Source organism: Nannospalax galili, unplaced genomic scaffold, assembly GCF_000622305.1.
Source record: "Nannospalax galili isolate Female #2095 unplaced genomic scaffold, S.galili_v1.0 scaffold228, whole genome shotgun sequence".
Lineage (NCBI taxonomy): Eukaryota > Metazoa > Chordata > Mammalia > Rodentia > Spalacidae > Nannospalax > Nannospalax galili.
The window spans coordinates 692116-705675 of NW_008357924.1; the positions used below are offsets into that span (position 1 = coordinate 692116).

General features: G+C 46.3%; 1 pseudogene; it reads right to left on the reverse strand.

Annotated features, from left to right (window-relative positions):
• Positions 1-12600: 12600 nt before the first annotated feature.
• On the reverse strand, positions 12601-12918 carry LOC103752034 (annotated as a pseudogene).
• Between the last annotated feature and the right edge of the window lie 642 nt (positions 12919-13560).

Below are 13560 nucleotides of genomic sequence, written 5' to 3' on the forward strand. Positions count from 1 at the left end.
ATTATTTTTATTTGTGTGTGTGTGTATGTGTGTGTGTGTGTGTGTGTGCCCCTGCAAGCTCCTGTATATGAGCGCAGGTATGTGTGTAAAACTTCAGGTGTCAGTCTTTGTATTCCTTCTGTTGAGGCAGATCTCTTATCGGCTGCGGCATTCCTCAGGCTAGCTGCCGTGAGCTTCCAAGGACTTCCCCGGAAAAGGGACTTTGCCTTCCGTCTCACCATAGGCGCACTGGGATTACAGATGGGCCTTGATTGGAACTCAGGTCCTCATGCTTGCCCTGCAAGTGCTTTACCCACTGAACTATCTTCACAGTCCAAGACAAGTTTATTAAAGAAGAAAAAAGGCATTCCCAAGAACGGGAGTGGGTTAGAAGGCTGGGACAGCACCAATACTCAAAAGCCTACCTTGTTTACTTTTTAAATTTCTTTGTCATATGTGATTTTTTTTTTTTTTCTTTTTGAAGCAGGGTCTCCCTGTAGCCCCAGCTGTCCTGGAACTCACTATGTAGACCAGGCTGGCCCTGATCTCAGAGAGATCTGCCTGCCTTTGCCTCCTGAGTTCTGGGATTAAAGTCATGCGAACTTTGAGTTTTGTAGTCTGGGCATGTACATTCCTGCATGATATGTATTAATCGGTCCAAGAAATTTTTAAATATTTTTATTTTTATTTATATGTGTGCATGCATGTGTATCTGTGCATGTATATGTGTGAGTATAGGCACACATATGTGTGAGTGCCCAGAAGGTGTCAGATCCCTTGGATCTGGAATTACAAGTTTGTGAAAAACCTGACATGGGTGCTGGGATCCAAATTCCAGTCTTTATGATTGAGCAGCAAGCCCTCTTAACCACTAACCTGTCTCTCTAGTGCCCCAAGAATAATTTTTAAGATTTATTTTTATTTATGTGTGTGTGAGAGTGACTTTATGCCACATGTGTGTGGGTGCCTGCAGAGGGTAGATGAGGTGCTGGATCCTCTGGAGCTGGAGTTAGACAGTTTTGAACTGTCTTACATAGGTGCTGGGAACTGAACTTGGGTCCTCTGGAAGAGCAGTAAGTGCTCTCTTAACTGCTAAGTTATTTCTCTAGCCCAAGAAAAATTTAATATGCTTTTAGATAAGGATAAAAACAGAGTCACTAGCCAGGCGTGGTGATGCACGCCTTTAGTCCCAGCACTCGGGAGGCAGAGGCAGGTGGATCTTTGTGAGTTCAAGGCCAGCCTGGTCTACATAGTGAGTTCCAGGACAGCTGGAGCTACAGGAAGACGCTGCTTCAAAAAACACCAAAAAAACAAAAAAACAAAAAACAGAGTCACTATCGCTGCTCCCACCAACCTCACACCTAGTATTCTTGCTAATTTCAAAGGAGAGGTCACATACAGCAGGGTCTGGGAGAATCTAGAAAGATTAAAATGTTGCTCAGGGTAAAATGACAGAGGGCTAAGATTCCAAACCAGGAAAGGACACAAGAGGGAAAGATAAGAGAGGCCATGCCTACATGTGATGACCTTCTGAGTGAAAATTCACAGAAAATCCACAATTACTTTGGTGCCACTGAGACCCCAAGCCACTTGTGCCACCTGCTTCTTTGTAGCCAGCTGCAAGGTTGCCATGGTAATGTTGCCATGCCAATGATTAGCTTATTTTTTATTCTGAAAATATTTTAAATGAAAACAAATGCTAGTAAGCTGTGGAAGTGAGCAGGGAAGCTGCCCAGGGGAGAGGACACGTCAGGGTGACCTTCCCAGGGCTCAATACCCAACTCAAAGGTTGTGGGGTGGGCAGAGAGTAGAGGGTCACAAACCTGAGCAGGCATCTGAAGTGCCAGAGTTTAGGCATCAGTTTCTGCTTCAGTAGGTCTGATGTGTGTGGTGCTTTGACCCAGTTCCCAGTAGGTGTGGAGGGTGCCGTTGGGGACCACATTTAGAAAGCCACTGTCCAAATTGATCTGTAATGGGTTCTGTAAGCAGTACCCCCCAGCCGCCACTTGCCCCCTCCAGTGGTCTCCTCTGTCAGTCAAGCAACACAGTGTACTAACAGATGTGTTCCAGAAGGGTTATCGGGCAGGTAGACCACTTTGTGGGCTATTCTGAGGGCAGCTCCGAAGGCAGACATCAACACCTTATATAAGGAAGTGGCACAGTGTCCAGCTGCCCTTACCAGAATTCTCCTATGCAGCCAGTTCACCAGAGGAACAGGCCGACATGTACCAGTAGGCCAGAGGGAAGATGACTGCTCATTCAGAATGTAACTGAGCAAGGGCCAGAGCTGGCTGGAGAGGACTTGAAGTGACAGAAGCTGTCCTCAGTGACCGATATTGACCTCAGTAGGATCCTGGACACATCTCTCTCTCACACACACACACACACGCCCGGCACACGCACACACACACGTACACGTGCACACACACACGCACACACACACACACACACAGAAATAGAGGCAGGCTGACAAGTCCAAAGACCAGTTCCATCCCACACACAAAACTTGCTGCGTAGAAACGTAGTTGTGTGTGGTGGAGGCCTATAATTGCACTACTAGACTGTGGCAGGAGGATCACTACAAACTCCAGCTCAGGCTGGAGTGACACCCTTCCGTTAAAAAACAATGGGACTGGACATGTAACACTGGGGGTACATCATGTGAAGCCCTAAGTTCCATCCCCAGCACCACATAAATCAGGAGTGGTGCCTCACACCTGTAATCCCAGCACTCAGGAGGCAGGCAGAGACAGAAAGATTAGAAGTTTGAGATCATCTTTGGTTACATAGCAAGTTTGGGAACAGCTTGGGATACATGAGACTGTCTCAAAAAATAAATAAGAACTACAAATACACAAAGAGTTATTACAGCAGTTGGCAGGAGAAATGGCTCAGCGATTAAGAGTGTTTGCTATTCTTGCAGAGGACTGAGACTCGGTTCCCAGTACCTACATAGTGGCTCACAACTACCTGTAACTCCAGTTCCAGGTGCACTTACACACAATGGGGCAAAACACTTATACACATAAAATGAGAATTTTTTTAATTGAAAAAGTTATTATAGTGATGAACACTGCTTTTTAATCTTTTATTTATTTTACTTTTATGAGTGTTTTGCCTGTATGTATGTAACAACATGCATGAGTGCCCACAGAGGCCAGAAGAGGGCATCAGATCCCCTGGAACTGGAGTTATGGACAGTTGTTAGCCACCATGTGGGTGCTGGGAACGGAAACTGGGTCCTCTGTAAGAGCAGCCAGTGCTCTTAACTACTGAGCCATCTCTCTTGACCCCACAACATTAATTCTTAAAGCTCTGGTCAAATGCAGCTCCCCAGGCCACTGACCCATAACACAAAGAAGCAAGATATAGCATCTTTTCAAAGCTTCATCATTTTTAACTCCATCTCAGTCCCAAATCCCTGGCTGCCACCTGTCAAATCCTTCACCTGTCATGGTGTGTGGCAGGAGGACACTGGGCAGTCATTTCAGCTGATTTGTGCAATTTATTTCCTGGGTTAGTCATCCCACTCCATCTGTGTAGGGCTGTGTGCACCCTCCAAGTGCTTCATCCATGGTGACCTCCCAGGAGCTCCAGCAGAGCTACCTTTTATTCCCTTCCCAGGGGGTCAGCCAAGTACAGCCGCGGATGATTGCAAAGCACGCACCTGCCTAATGAGCACATGGCGTCTCCATGGCATCCTTCATTGAGGTTATGGGAGCACTGTGAAGATGCAATGTAACATCCCGCCAAACCTCAGGAATACCTCCTGGACCCTGGCAGTCACACATCATTTTATTATGTAGTCATGGATTCAGCACTACAAACTGAGAAGTCTCAGGGGTCTGCCATTCTCATTTCACAAATCAATTCCGAGATATGAACTAACTTGCCCAAGGTCACAGAGCAGGTTATAAAGGAGCTGAACTTAGAAACCAGCTTTCCTGATGCCTCAGTGGAAGGGCAGAGTTCTTGCTGACCAGTTAATGAGGCTGTGCAGGACCCATGATGAACAGCTGTGTAAAAACATCCTTACTTACGTTGTGGGTCACACAGCCTGAGTGGGAAGTGAGCCCTGCGAATCTGCCTTATTGCATGTAGCAGTTCCTCACTGTGTTATTTTATCTGCTTGGTTTCACTTTAGACCTGGTTCCTAGTTCACATTTATGACAAAAGGCCCTTGAGTGAGGAAGAGGAAGTTAAGAAAGAGAGCCGTCTCTTTATACTCTGCAAATATTTCCATATATCCTTTTTTTTTTCTTTTTCAAAATAACATTTCCTTTCCAGGGCCCAACAGGCTTCTAAAATCTCCTGCCTTTCCAATCTCCTCTTTGCCTCAGCTGTAATTATCTTGGGAAAATTTAAACTCCTTATCACAGCTTTGTGACAAAGCCAGACTAAGCACAGCCAGCCTCACTCTGTTCTGAGGTCTTGTCAAATTGCCCTCAATAGATTTCTTTAATAGGAATTATCATGAGATTTTTTTCTAAAGGTGCGATAATGGAATTGTGACTGTTGAAGAAAAGATCCTTATCTTTTTTGAGGTATATAGTGAAATATTTAGGGATGAACTGATATAAAGCCTGAGATTTACTTTTATAACAGTCTATTGGTGGAGGTGGCAAAGATACCCTTGCTCACCAAGAGGCTGGTCTCCACTGGCTTTCTCTCACATTAAAAAATTTTTTTTCCATTACTAGGGATGGAAACCAGGGCCTCATGAATGCTAGGCAAAGGATCTACTGCAAAGCTACCTGCCCACCTCTTGAAGCATCTTTCTACTTTAATTTCCTCACCTTTACCCTCTCATCCCTCAATCTTTGGATCTGTTATTGCGAAGCTGAGGGTAGAATTTGCTTCTTAGAGACTCAGTAGAGAACAGAATCTGGGAGCTGGAATCAAAGAGACTTGGGTTCAAGATCTCTCCTCCATTTGGAGGATTCCTTCCATCTTTTTTGGTCTTTTTTTGAGACAGGGTATCCCTGTAGCCCCAGCTGGTCTGGAACTCACTATGGAGACCAGGCTGGCCTCAAACTCACAGATTTATCAGTTTAGCTCACAGGCTAGTCCGAGTAGTCCAACAATGGCTGCACCACACTGGAGAGGCTGAGAATCCTGTAGTCGCTCAGTCCATGAGGCTGGATGTCTCAGTAGTCCCAATCTGGCACTGAAAGTCTGATGAATTCCAAAAGATCAGCTAGTCTTCAGTCTACAGCAGCAAGACGAACTCACCAGCGAGAGAGAAGGCAAGCAGCAAGAAGCTCGGTGTTCTCCTCTGCCATGGTCTTTTATACGGTCTGCCATCAGAAGGTGACACCCACATTTAGGGTGTGTTTTCCAGCTTCAGATGATCCAATCACGAAGGTCTCTCTCATTTCAGTTAGTTCCAGATCCAGTCAAGTTGACACCAAGAAGTAGCCATCACAAGGAGGAAGCTCAGGAATCAACCACTTTCCCTAAGCGCTAGACCAGATTTAACCATGTGCTACCCAAGGTCTTCTTAAAGTCCTAAGGCTTCCTAAACTACAACATGTGAAAATTGGAGCTCATTGCTCCTCTTATTCCCCTCTCTACTCCCTGAAGCATCCTGATCATCCCTCCAGTCATCCTGGAGACTCATTTCAGCATGCCTCCCTCCAATCACCCTCACTCAGCTGCCCTAGGCCATGCCTCCATCTTCCAGAGCCCACCCTGGGTACTCCCCAACATCTCACTGTTTCAGGCCCAGGGGCTCACTGCCCTGGGCTTCCTGACTGAGCTCCTCATCCACTCTCTTCTCCCCATGCCTCCCTCCAGGCTGCTGACAACATTCCCAAGCCATCCCTCCACAGGCCTTGAAAGCCTCCTGGGGCTTCTCTCCACATAGAACAGGAAAGGACTAAATTCCTTACTGTGGCATTTGATACTGCACGTCTTAGTCTAAACTTACTGTTCCAGAATCATCTACATTTTCTGCTGATGAAGCCATGGGCCTGGATTTCTTGCTTGCAGTTCTTTATACTTGTATCAAAATCACTCAGGGCCTTGGTTGGAATGCCAGAGCCCTGGGCTCCTCTTCCCAAACAATTGAGTTTGGGATCAATCAATCTCAGAAGCACAAAAAGATCTGAGAACCTGGGACTCAGTCGATAAAGTACTTGCCCTGCAAACATGAGGACCTAAGTTCACATCACCAGAACCTATGTAAAAGCTGAGCACAGCAGCATGCCTGTCATCCAAGCTGGGGAAGAAAAGACAGAAGGGTGCATGGACCTTGATGACGAGCTGCTTTCTAGACTACCTGGATCAGTGAGCTCCAGGTTCAATACCCACCATCTCAAAAAAGAAAAAAAAAGTTGGAGGGGCTAGAGAGATGACTCAGTGCTTATGAGCACTTGTTCTTGTAGATGAACTGGGTTTGGTTCCCAGAACCCATATGGGGTGGCTCACAGATACTGTAACTACAGTTCCAGGGGACCTGATGCCCTTTTCCTGTACTGCATGTACCTGGTGTACATATATACATTCAGACACATACATACACATTAGATAAGTAAAACAAATAAATCTTGGGGCCCAGCAGTTAAGAGCACTTACTGCTCTTCCAGAAGACCTGGGTTCAGGTCCCAGCACCTACATGGTGACTTGTAACTGTCTGTAACTCTACTTACAGGGGCTCTGATGCCATTGTACACACATGGTGCACTTACATACATGCAGGCAAGACACTCATACACAAAAACCTTAAACTAAATAATAAATCTTAAAAGTAATTTAAAAAATAAATAAATCTCTGGTCTACATAGTAAGTTCCAGGCCAGCTGGGGTTACAGGGAGACCCTGTCTCAAAAAAAATTTTTTTTTGTATTAAAAAGAAAGTGTGGGACTGGAGTGATAGCTCAATGGTTAAGAGCACTGGCTGCTCTTGTAGAGGACCTGGGTTGGATTCCTAGCACCCACACAGTGGCTAACAACAGTCTGTAACTCCAATTCCAGGAGATTCAACGCCCTCTTCTGACCTCTGTGGACATTGCATGACACAGGTGCACTTATATACACACAAGTGTTACACTTATTCAAATAAAATAAAAATAAAATCAAAAAAGAAAGAGGGAAAGAAAGAAAAAAAGAAGGAGGGAAAGGAAAGAAAGTGCGTGAGGAAAACACGTGATGCTGACCTCTGGTCTTCACCCATGCACACCCCACACCAACACACACACACACACACACACACACACACATACACACACATGCACACACTATACACAAAACATCTGAGAACCCGCATTCCAGGCATTATAAATCTTGACTCTCCCAGCATTTGCTCATGGTGGACTTTAAGTCTAATCTCAATGCCATGTCCTCTGCAAAGCCTTTCCTGCTGGCTGCAAAGTGAACCCCCACGCACTTTGCTCCCATAGCGCCTCTGCACACCTCTGTCATAGACTGTGCATATCACACTTTCTGCTTGCCTTCCTGTCTGGCATGAAATCTCCACCAAAGCAAGTTCACAGAATACCTGGGCCCCCAGCACCGTGCATAGCCCAGAGCAGCACGTGATAAATATTAGTTTATTTGTCATGCTTTTTCTTGGTTCCTGAACACCACATACAGTGCTTAGTGCCAGTGGGTGTTATTATATCCATGTCTGATGCATAGATTTCCAAAGAATGAAGGAAAGCATGAAGGAATAATGAAATATGCAAATAAATTAGTGACTTCTCATCATTGATAAACATTCTGGAATGCTTGTCTGTATGTGAGACCGTCTTCAATCTGAAGGATCTATAAATCGGGTTAGAGCCCAGAACTTTTGACTCTAGGTTTGTGTGACATCACCACACCAAAGTCCTGATGTTAGTCAGAAATGTCATTCATTCTTTAAATTTTTTATTACATTTATTTGATTTCTGTGGATGTGTGTGCACACATAGATGCCACAGCTCAACTGTAAGTCCTGGGGATTGAACACAGGTTCAGGCTTGTTAGCAAGCACCTTTACCCACTGAACCATTTCACCAGCCCAGAAATGTCACTGTCGCCATGATGAGTGTACGTGAAAAGCACAGAGCCGTCTTCCATCTCAGTGTCCCTGTCATGAACTGCAAGAAAGTCTCAGTTTTCACATTCAGCACTCCACCTGGCAGGAGCCACAAAAACCGCTGACAGTACTCACAGGAAAGTTGCTCTTTACTGTGGGACTGGTGGGGATCAGCCTTGGGGTGCTGCAGCTGAGGCAGGGGGTAACACTGTTCCAGCACAGAAGACAAAAATCCACTAGGGCCTTGGCCCCCACTTACTCTCTGTGTGAGACTGGACATAGCACCCCATATCTCTGAGGCTTAGCTTCTTCTACCATGCAGGGAAAGCCCTAGGCATTCCTAACTCCTTATGGCCATTGAGTGAAGTTATATATGTCACTGACTAGCCTATGTGTGTCACCACTCTGCTGTCATTCAGGACGACTAGAGTCCTATGACTGGGTGCCACTGTCGGCTGGCCTAAGTGATAGGACTCTGAGGCAGCAAGCTGGGTCTCAGCCATGAATTCAAGATTCTGGGGTTTTGAGAGGGGGTACTTGGGAACCAGGAGTGAGACGGACTGCGTGTGGGGGGTTGGATCTGGGATCAAATGAGGTGGATGACAGTCAGACTGGGACTTGGGATTCAGTCGTGGTACTTCTTATGGTAGTATGCTTATCATCAGCAATGGGCCACTGGGTCCCTTAACTGAAATGGAACCCAGAGGGGAAGTGAGGCCACAACGCAGTCTTGTTGTTTTATGTCATTTCAAATGGGGCTTTGGGTTTTGTCTGTGATGGGAAAATAATGGGAACTTCCTCTCTGTGTGTCTGCAGGACCTATTCTCACTTAAATGTGCCAACTCAAGACTCTAATAAGAGGAAGGGCTCCCAGGAGAAGCCCCTCCTTGCTGGGGTATGCTCTCTCCCGTGAGGCAGCTCTGAGAAGCCCTGGATGACACACTTTCTTGATCCTGAGGCAGGGGCTGGGCTGGGGAAGAACCTAGTTTTCCTTAACTGGAGATATAACTGAGAACCTTGGGCGTGAGTTAGGAGGGATGAGGGGGCTTGGGTGGCAGAGGAAAGAGTGGGGTGGCAGAACTGACTTGGACCCATGTTGATAACCCTGGGATTTTATAGGGAACAAAGCCCCACATGCTGGGCCTCTGGTTTGGTTGCAAAGCGTGACAATGCTAAAGGCTGGGGAATAGTGACACCTTCTGGCTGCCCGAGGCCATGACCTTCTTCCCCAGGCAGAACTACTGGGCTTTGAGAAACCATCCCGGTGCCTGTTGTCTTAGCATCCTAGAAGAAAGCCCTCCTTCCTACTGCTGCATCTGCTCTGTGGACCACACTGATTAGAAAGTGTGGGAATTCAGTGATGGATCAGACTGGATCTCTAGCATCCCGAGGAGTTTGTGGGAAGGAGGTCTCTCTCTCTCTCTCTCTCTCTCTCTCTCTCTCTCTCTCTCTCTCTCTCTCTCCCTCTCTCCTTCCTTCCTTCTCCTTCTTTCCTTCCTTCCATCTTCTTTTCTCTCTTTCATTTATTTATTTAGTGACAGGGTCTCACTATATAGCCCTGTCTGACCTGGAACTCACTGTGTAAACCAGGCTGGCCTCAAACTCACAGCCTGCCTCTGCCTCCCAAGTGCTGAAATTAAAAGTGTGCACTATACACCCAGTCATTTTTCCACATATAAAATCATCCAGTCCCAGCTGAAGCCAGGCAGGCAGATTGCTTCTTGGAGAGATGGGTCCAAGGCTATTTGGGAAGAGTGGTCACCTTCAGTACAGAGAGGCAACCTGAAACAGGGACAGCACCCTTGTGGCATGGTACTTAGTACCTACATTAACTCTGCACTCCCTAAACCAATGTGGTGGACATTCATAGCTTATAGATGACTAGCCATAGGTCCAGAGATTCCAAGCAAAGGGAATGCTGGGATTGCTACTCAAGTGGGCAGCACTTCCAAGTAACCCTGAAGTGTTTCACTAAGAACAGCCTACTTCACCACCGCCCACCTTGTTCTCTCACTAAGCTCTGAACTTGGAGTTCCGTGCATGCTAGGCAAGTGCTGTACCACTGAGCTACATCCACAGATCCCCGCCTTTAAAAAATTTTCGTAAGCCGGGTGTGGTGGTGCACACCTTTAATCCCAGCACTTGGGAGGCAGAGGCAGGCTGATCTCTGTGAGTTCAAGGCCAGCCTGGTCTACATAGTGAGTTCCAGGACAGCTGGGGCTACAGGTAAGCCCTGTCTCAAAAAGACCAAAAAAGAAATTTTTTTTTTTCATTTTGAGTCAGTTACCCAGGCAGGTCTTGAACTTGTGATCCTTCTACCTCAGTCTACTAAGAAATTGGAATCGCAGACCTGTGCTACTAGGCACAATTTAGTTTTGTCATTTCATTGAAGAACTCTTCTAATGACCTCCTCAAATATAGATTTTTCCAGAAAGAGACACTTCAGAGTCACTGTCCAGTTACAATGTCTTTGGCTCAGGAAGAACCACATAGAAAATGTCTAGATTAGCCCAGTTTAAAGCAAAAGAAACTGAGGCTCAGAGAAGTCAAGTGACTGTCTGGGGCCACCCAGGAAGGCCATAGCAGCCAACACTGGTGGCTTCACTCATGTAGCACTTATGAGCATCCACGTGACAGTGGCTGCTGATGACTCCATAAACTGGCCCAGAAGGGCAAAGGGGGAGGTTCAAGGGAATCTGGGGGTCCTCCCCTTCTCCTGCACAGTGGCCTGGAGCAGGCTGGGAACTCCGCCATCCTCCTAGGGAAGCATGAAGGCAGATTTTACAAAAGGGGGGGGGGGTCTGAGGCCGGCAAGATAGGTCCCCTTTGTTGACTGGCTTTCCCTCAGCATCTCCCTTTGAATGGCTGGCTCACACACACTGGAAATTTGCAACACAAATGCATGACTTGTCTCCCTCTCAGGCAAGCCACACTGCCTCAGCCTTGGGGGGCCTTTTAGAACCTGCCTCTTTCTCCAGGGTGCTTTCTTGCCTCAGTTCAAGCCCTGGGCCCCTAGACACAGCCACGATCTTAATTAAGGCAGGGTTAAAGCATGTCTTGGGAAAGAGCCAGCACTGAGCCAGGCCAGCCGGAGCTGTGTGGTGGGAATCTGCCACTAGGAGCTGGACTTTCTTTACCAGGCCTCTTTCTGCTTCCTCATCCCATCCTCTTTCTTGGTGACCTGGGGAATTTACTGCAAACAAAGCTTGTCAATAAGATGGCTCCCATCTCCTCTAACCTGGTCTGGTATAAACTCTACCAGTTACCACGATATCCCTACCTCCTCACTTGGGGCTTAGGTACTAAGGTCCCCACTGTGTAAATGTTGTAACTAAGGCTCAGAGAGATTAAGTGCTTTGCCTGGACTCACACAGCTAGCAAGGTGCAGACTATTTCATCTAAATCCACTGGCTACCCAAGCCAGTACACCTGAGTTAGGCTTCTTCCCCATCCTGTCTAAGTGCTTTTGGTTTTAAATGACTTTTCCTTTCCCCCAATTCTTTTTTTAAAATTCATCATTATTATTATTTTTTTAATGTTATGTATATCAGTGTTTTGCTACATGTTTGTAAGTACACCAGAGTCATGCAGTGCCCAAAGAGGCCAGAAGAGTGTGTCAGATCCCCTGGAACTGGACTTAGAGATGATCGTTAGCCACCGTGTGGGTTTTCGGATTCAAACCTGGGTCCTCTGCAAGAGCAGTAAGTGTTCTTAACCGCTGAACCATCTCTCCAGTCCAGTTTCCCCCCTAATTCTTATAGCACTTTTGGTGTGTTTTCAGGGCTATATGTCTCCATAACCCTTAGAGGCCACCAGTGAAGACAAATGTGGGTCCCTCTTTCTCAAGGCCCAAATGCGGTGCAGAAGGAAGAGGGCAATTCTCTTCCATAATGGCAGAAATGGGACCCCGACCTCAGGACAGCTAAACAAAAGCCCTCTGTAGAGACCCTAACTAGGTGTTTATCAGGGATTTGTAGGAAATAAATACTTATTTAAGAACTGGCAGCAGAGTGCTCCACCACTGCTTATGGGAATGTGGATGGGACAACTTTGAAAAGAGAGTTTGGGGGTTCCTCCTCCTCTCTGCTTCTTCTGTATGTGTAGAGTATGTGTGTGTGTGTGTGTGTGTGTGTGTGTACATCTGTATGTATGAGCAGGCATGCCCATGCCACAGCACACCAGTGGAGGTCAGAGAACAACTCTCGGGAGCTGGTTCTCTCTTTTCACCATGGGTTCCAGGGATGGACCTTAGGTCTTTTTGTTGTTGTTGTTGTTTGAGACAGGATCTCCCTGTAGCCCCAGCTGGCCTGGAACTTGCTATGTAAACCAGGCTGGCCTTGATCTCACAGAGATCCACCTGTCTCTGCCTCCCAAGTGCTAGGATTAAAGGCATGCACCACCACATCAGCTTTTTCCCCCATTTATTTACATTATTTTATTTTGAAATGTTCATACCAGTACGGGGAAACTAGAATTCACAGACAACAGATGTCATCAGTTTAGATATCATCAGTTTATTATAAGAGGGAGGCATGGAAATCATTTACATGATGAAATATTTCAGAACTTCAGTGGTATGAGCAGCTTTGTGTGATGCCATTTCAACAGTGATTTTGGTCTACATACTTCCCAAGAATGTGGTCTCTAAATAAAAAATAATCCATGTTGTCCATAACTACTTTGGTGCCTCTGTATTCTGGGAGAAGAACTTTGTCTCCAACTTTCACACTAGCTTGTTGAATCTCCACCTTTCCTTTAGTACCTGATCTGACAGCTACTACTGTTGCTTGCAATACTTGTCCTTGAGATTTTCCTGGAAGCATAATGCCACCTTTGTTGGTGACAGTTTCAGCTGCTCTCCTTTCAACCAGTACTCTGCCAAACAGCGGAAGAAGCTTTCTAAATGCTTGTCCAGCCATGACTCTGGCTGCCGCAGCCCAGACTCTGCTCTCATGCAGCTGCTGCAAGGAGAGACCTAGAGACCTGCAGTCTGGCCCTGGGACAAGTGAAGAGAGCTTTTTTTAAAAAAATGTATATGAGTGCTTTGCCAGCATGTACGTAAGAGCACCATGCATGTGCATGCAGTGCCAGCAGAGGCCAGAAGAGGGCATCGGATCACCTGGAACTGGAGTTACAGACAGTTGTTAGCTGCTATGTGGGTACTGGGAATTGAACCTGGGTCCTCTGCAAGAGCAGCCAGTGCTCTTAACAGCTGAGCCATTGCTCCAGCCTGGAACTTATGTTCTTGTACAGCAAGCACTTTTACTCACTGAGCCATCTCATTCTTGGCAGTTTCTTAAAATGTTAAACATTTTCCAACTGCACAACCCAGCAATTCCACTCCTAGGTACCATCCAAGAATAATGTAGTGTCCATTCACACTAAATCTCACACGTGAAACAAGCCTCAGCATGAATCTTGGTTTATAGCTTCCAAGTAGAATAAACTTAAATGTCCCTCAAGGTGAAAGGTTACGCTATCATTCAATGGAAGAAAAAGGAACTCAATGACACGGGGAGCGAATACCTATCTTATGGTTCCATTAATGGGAATTCCTAATA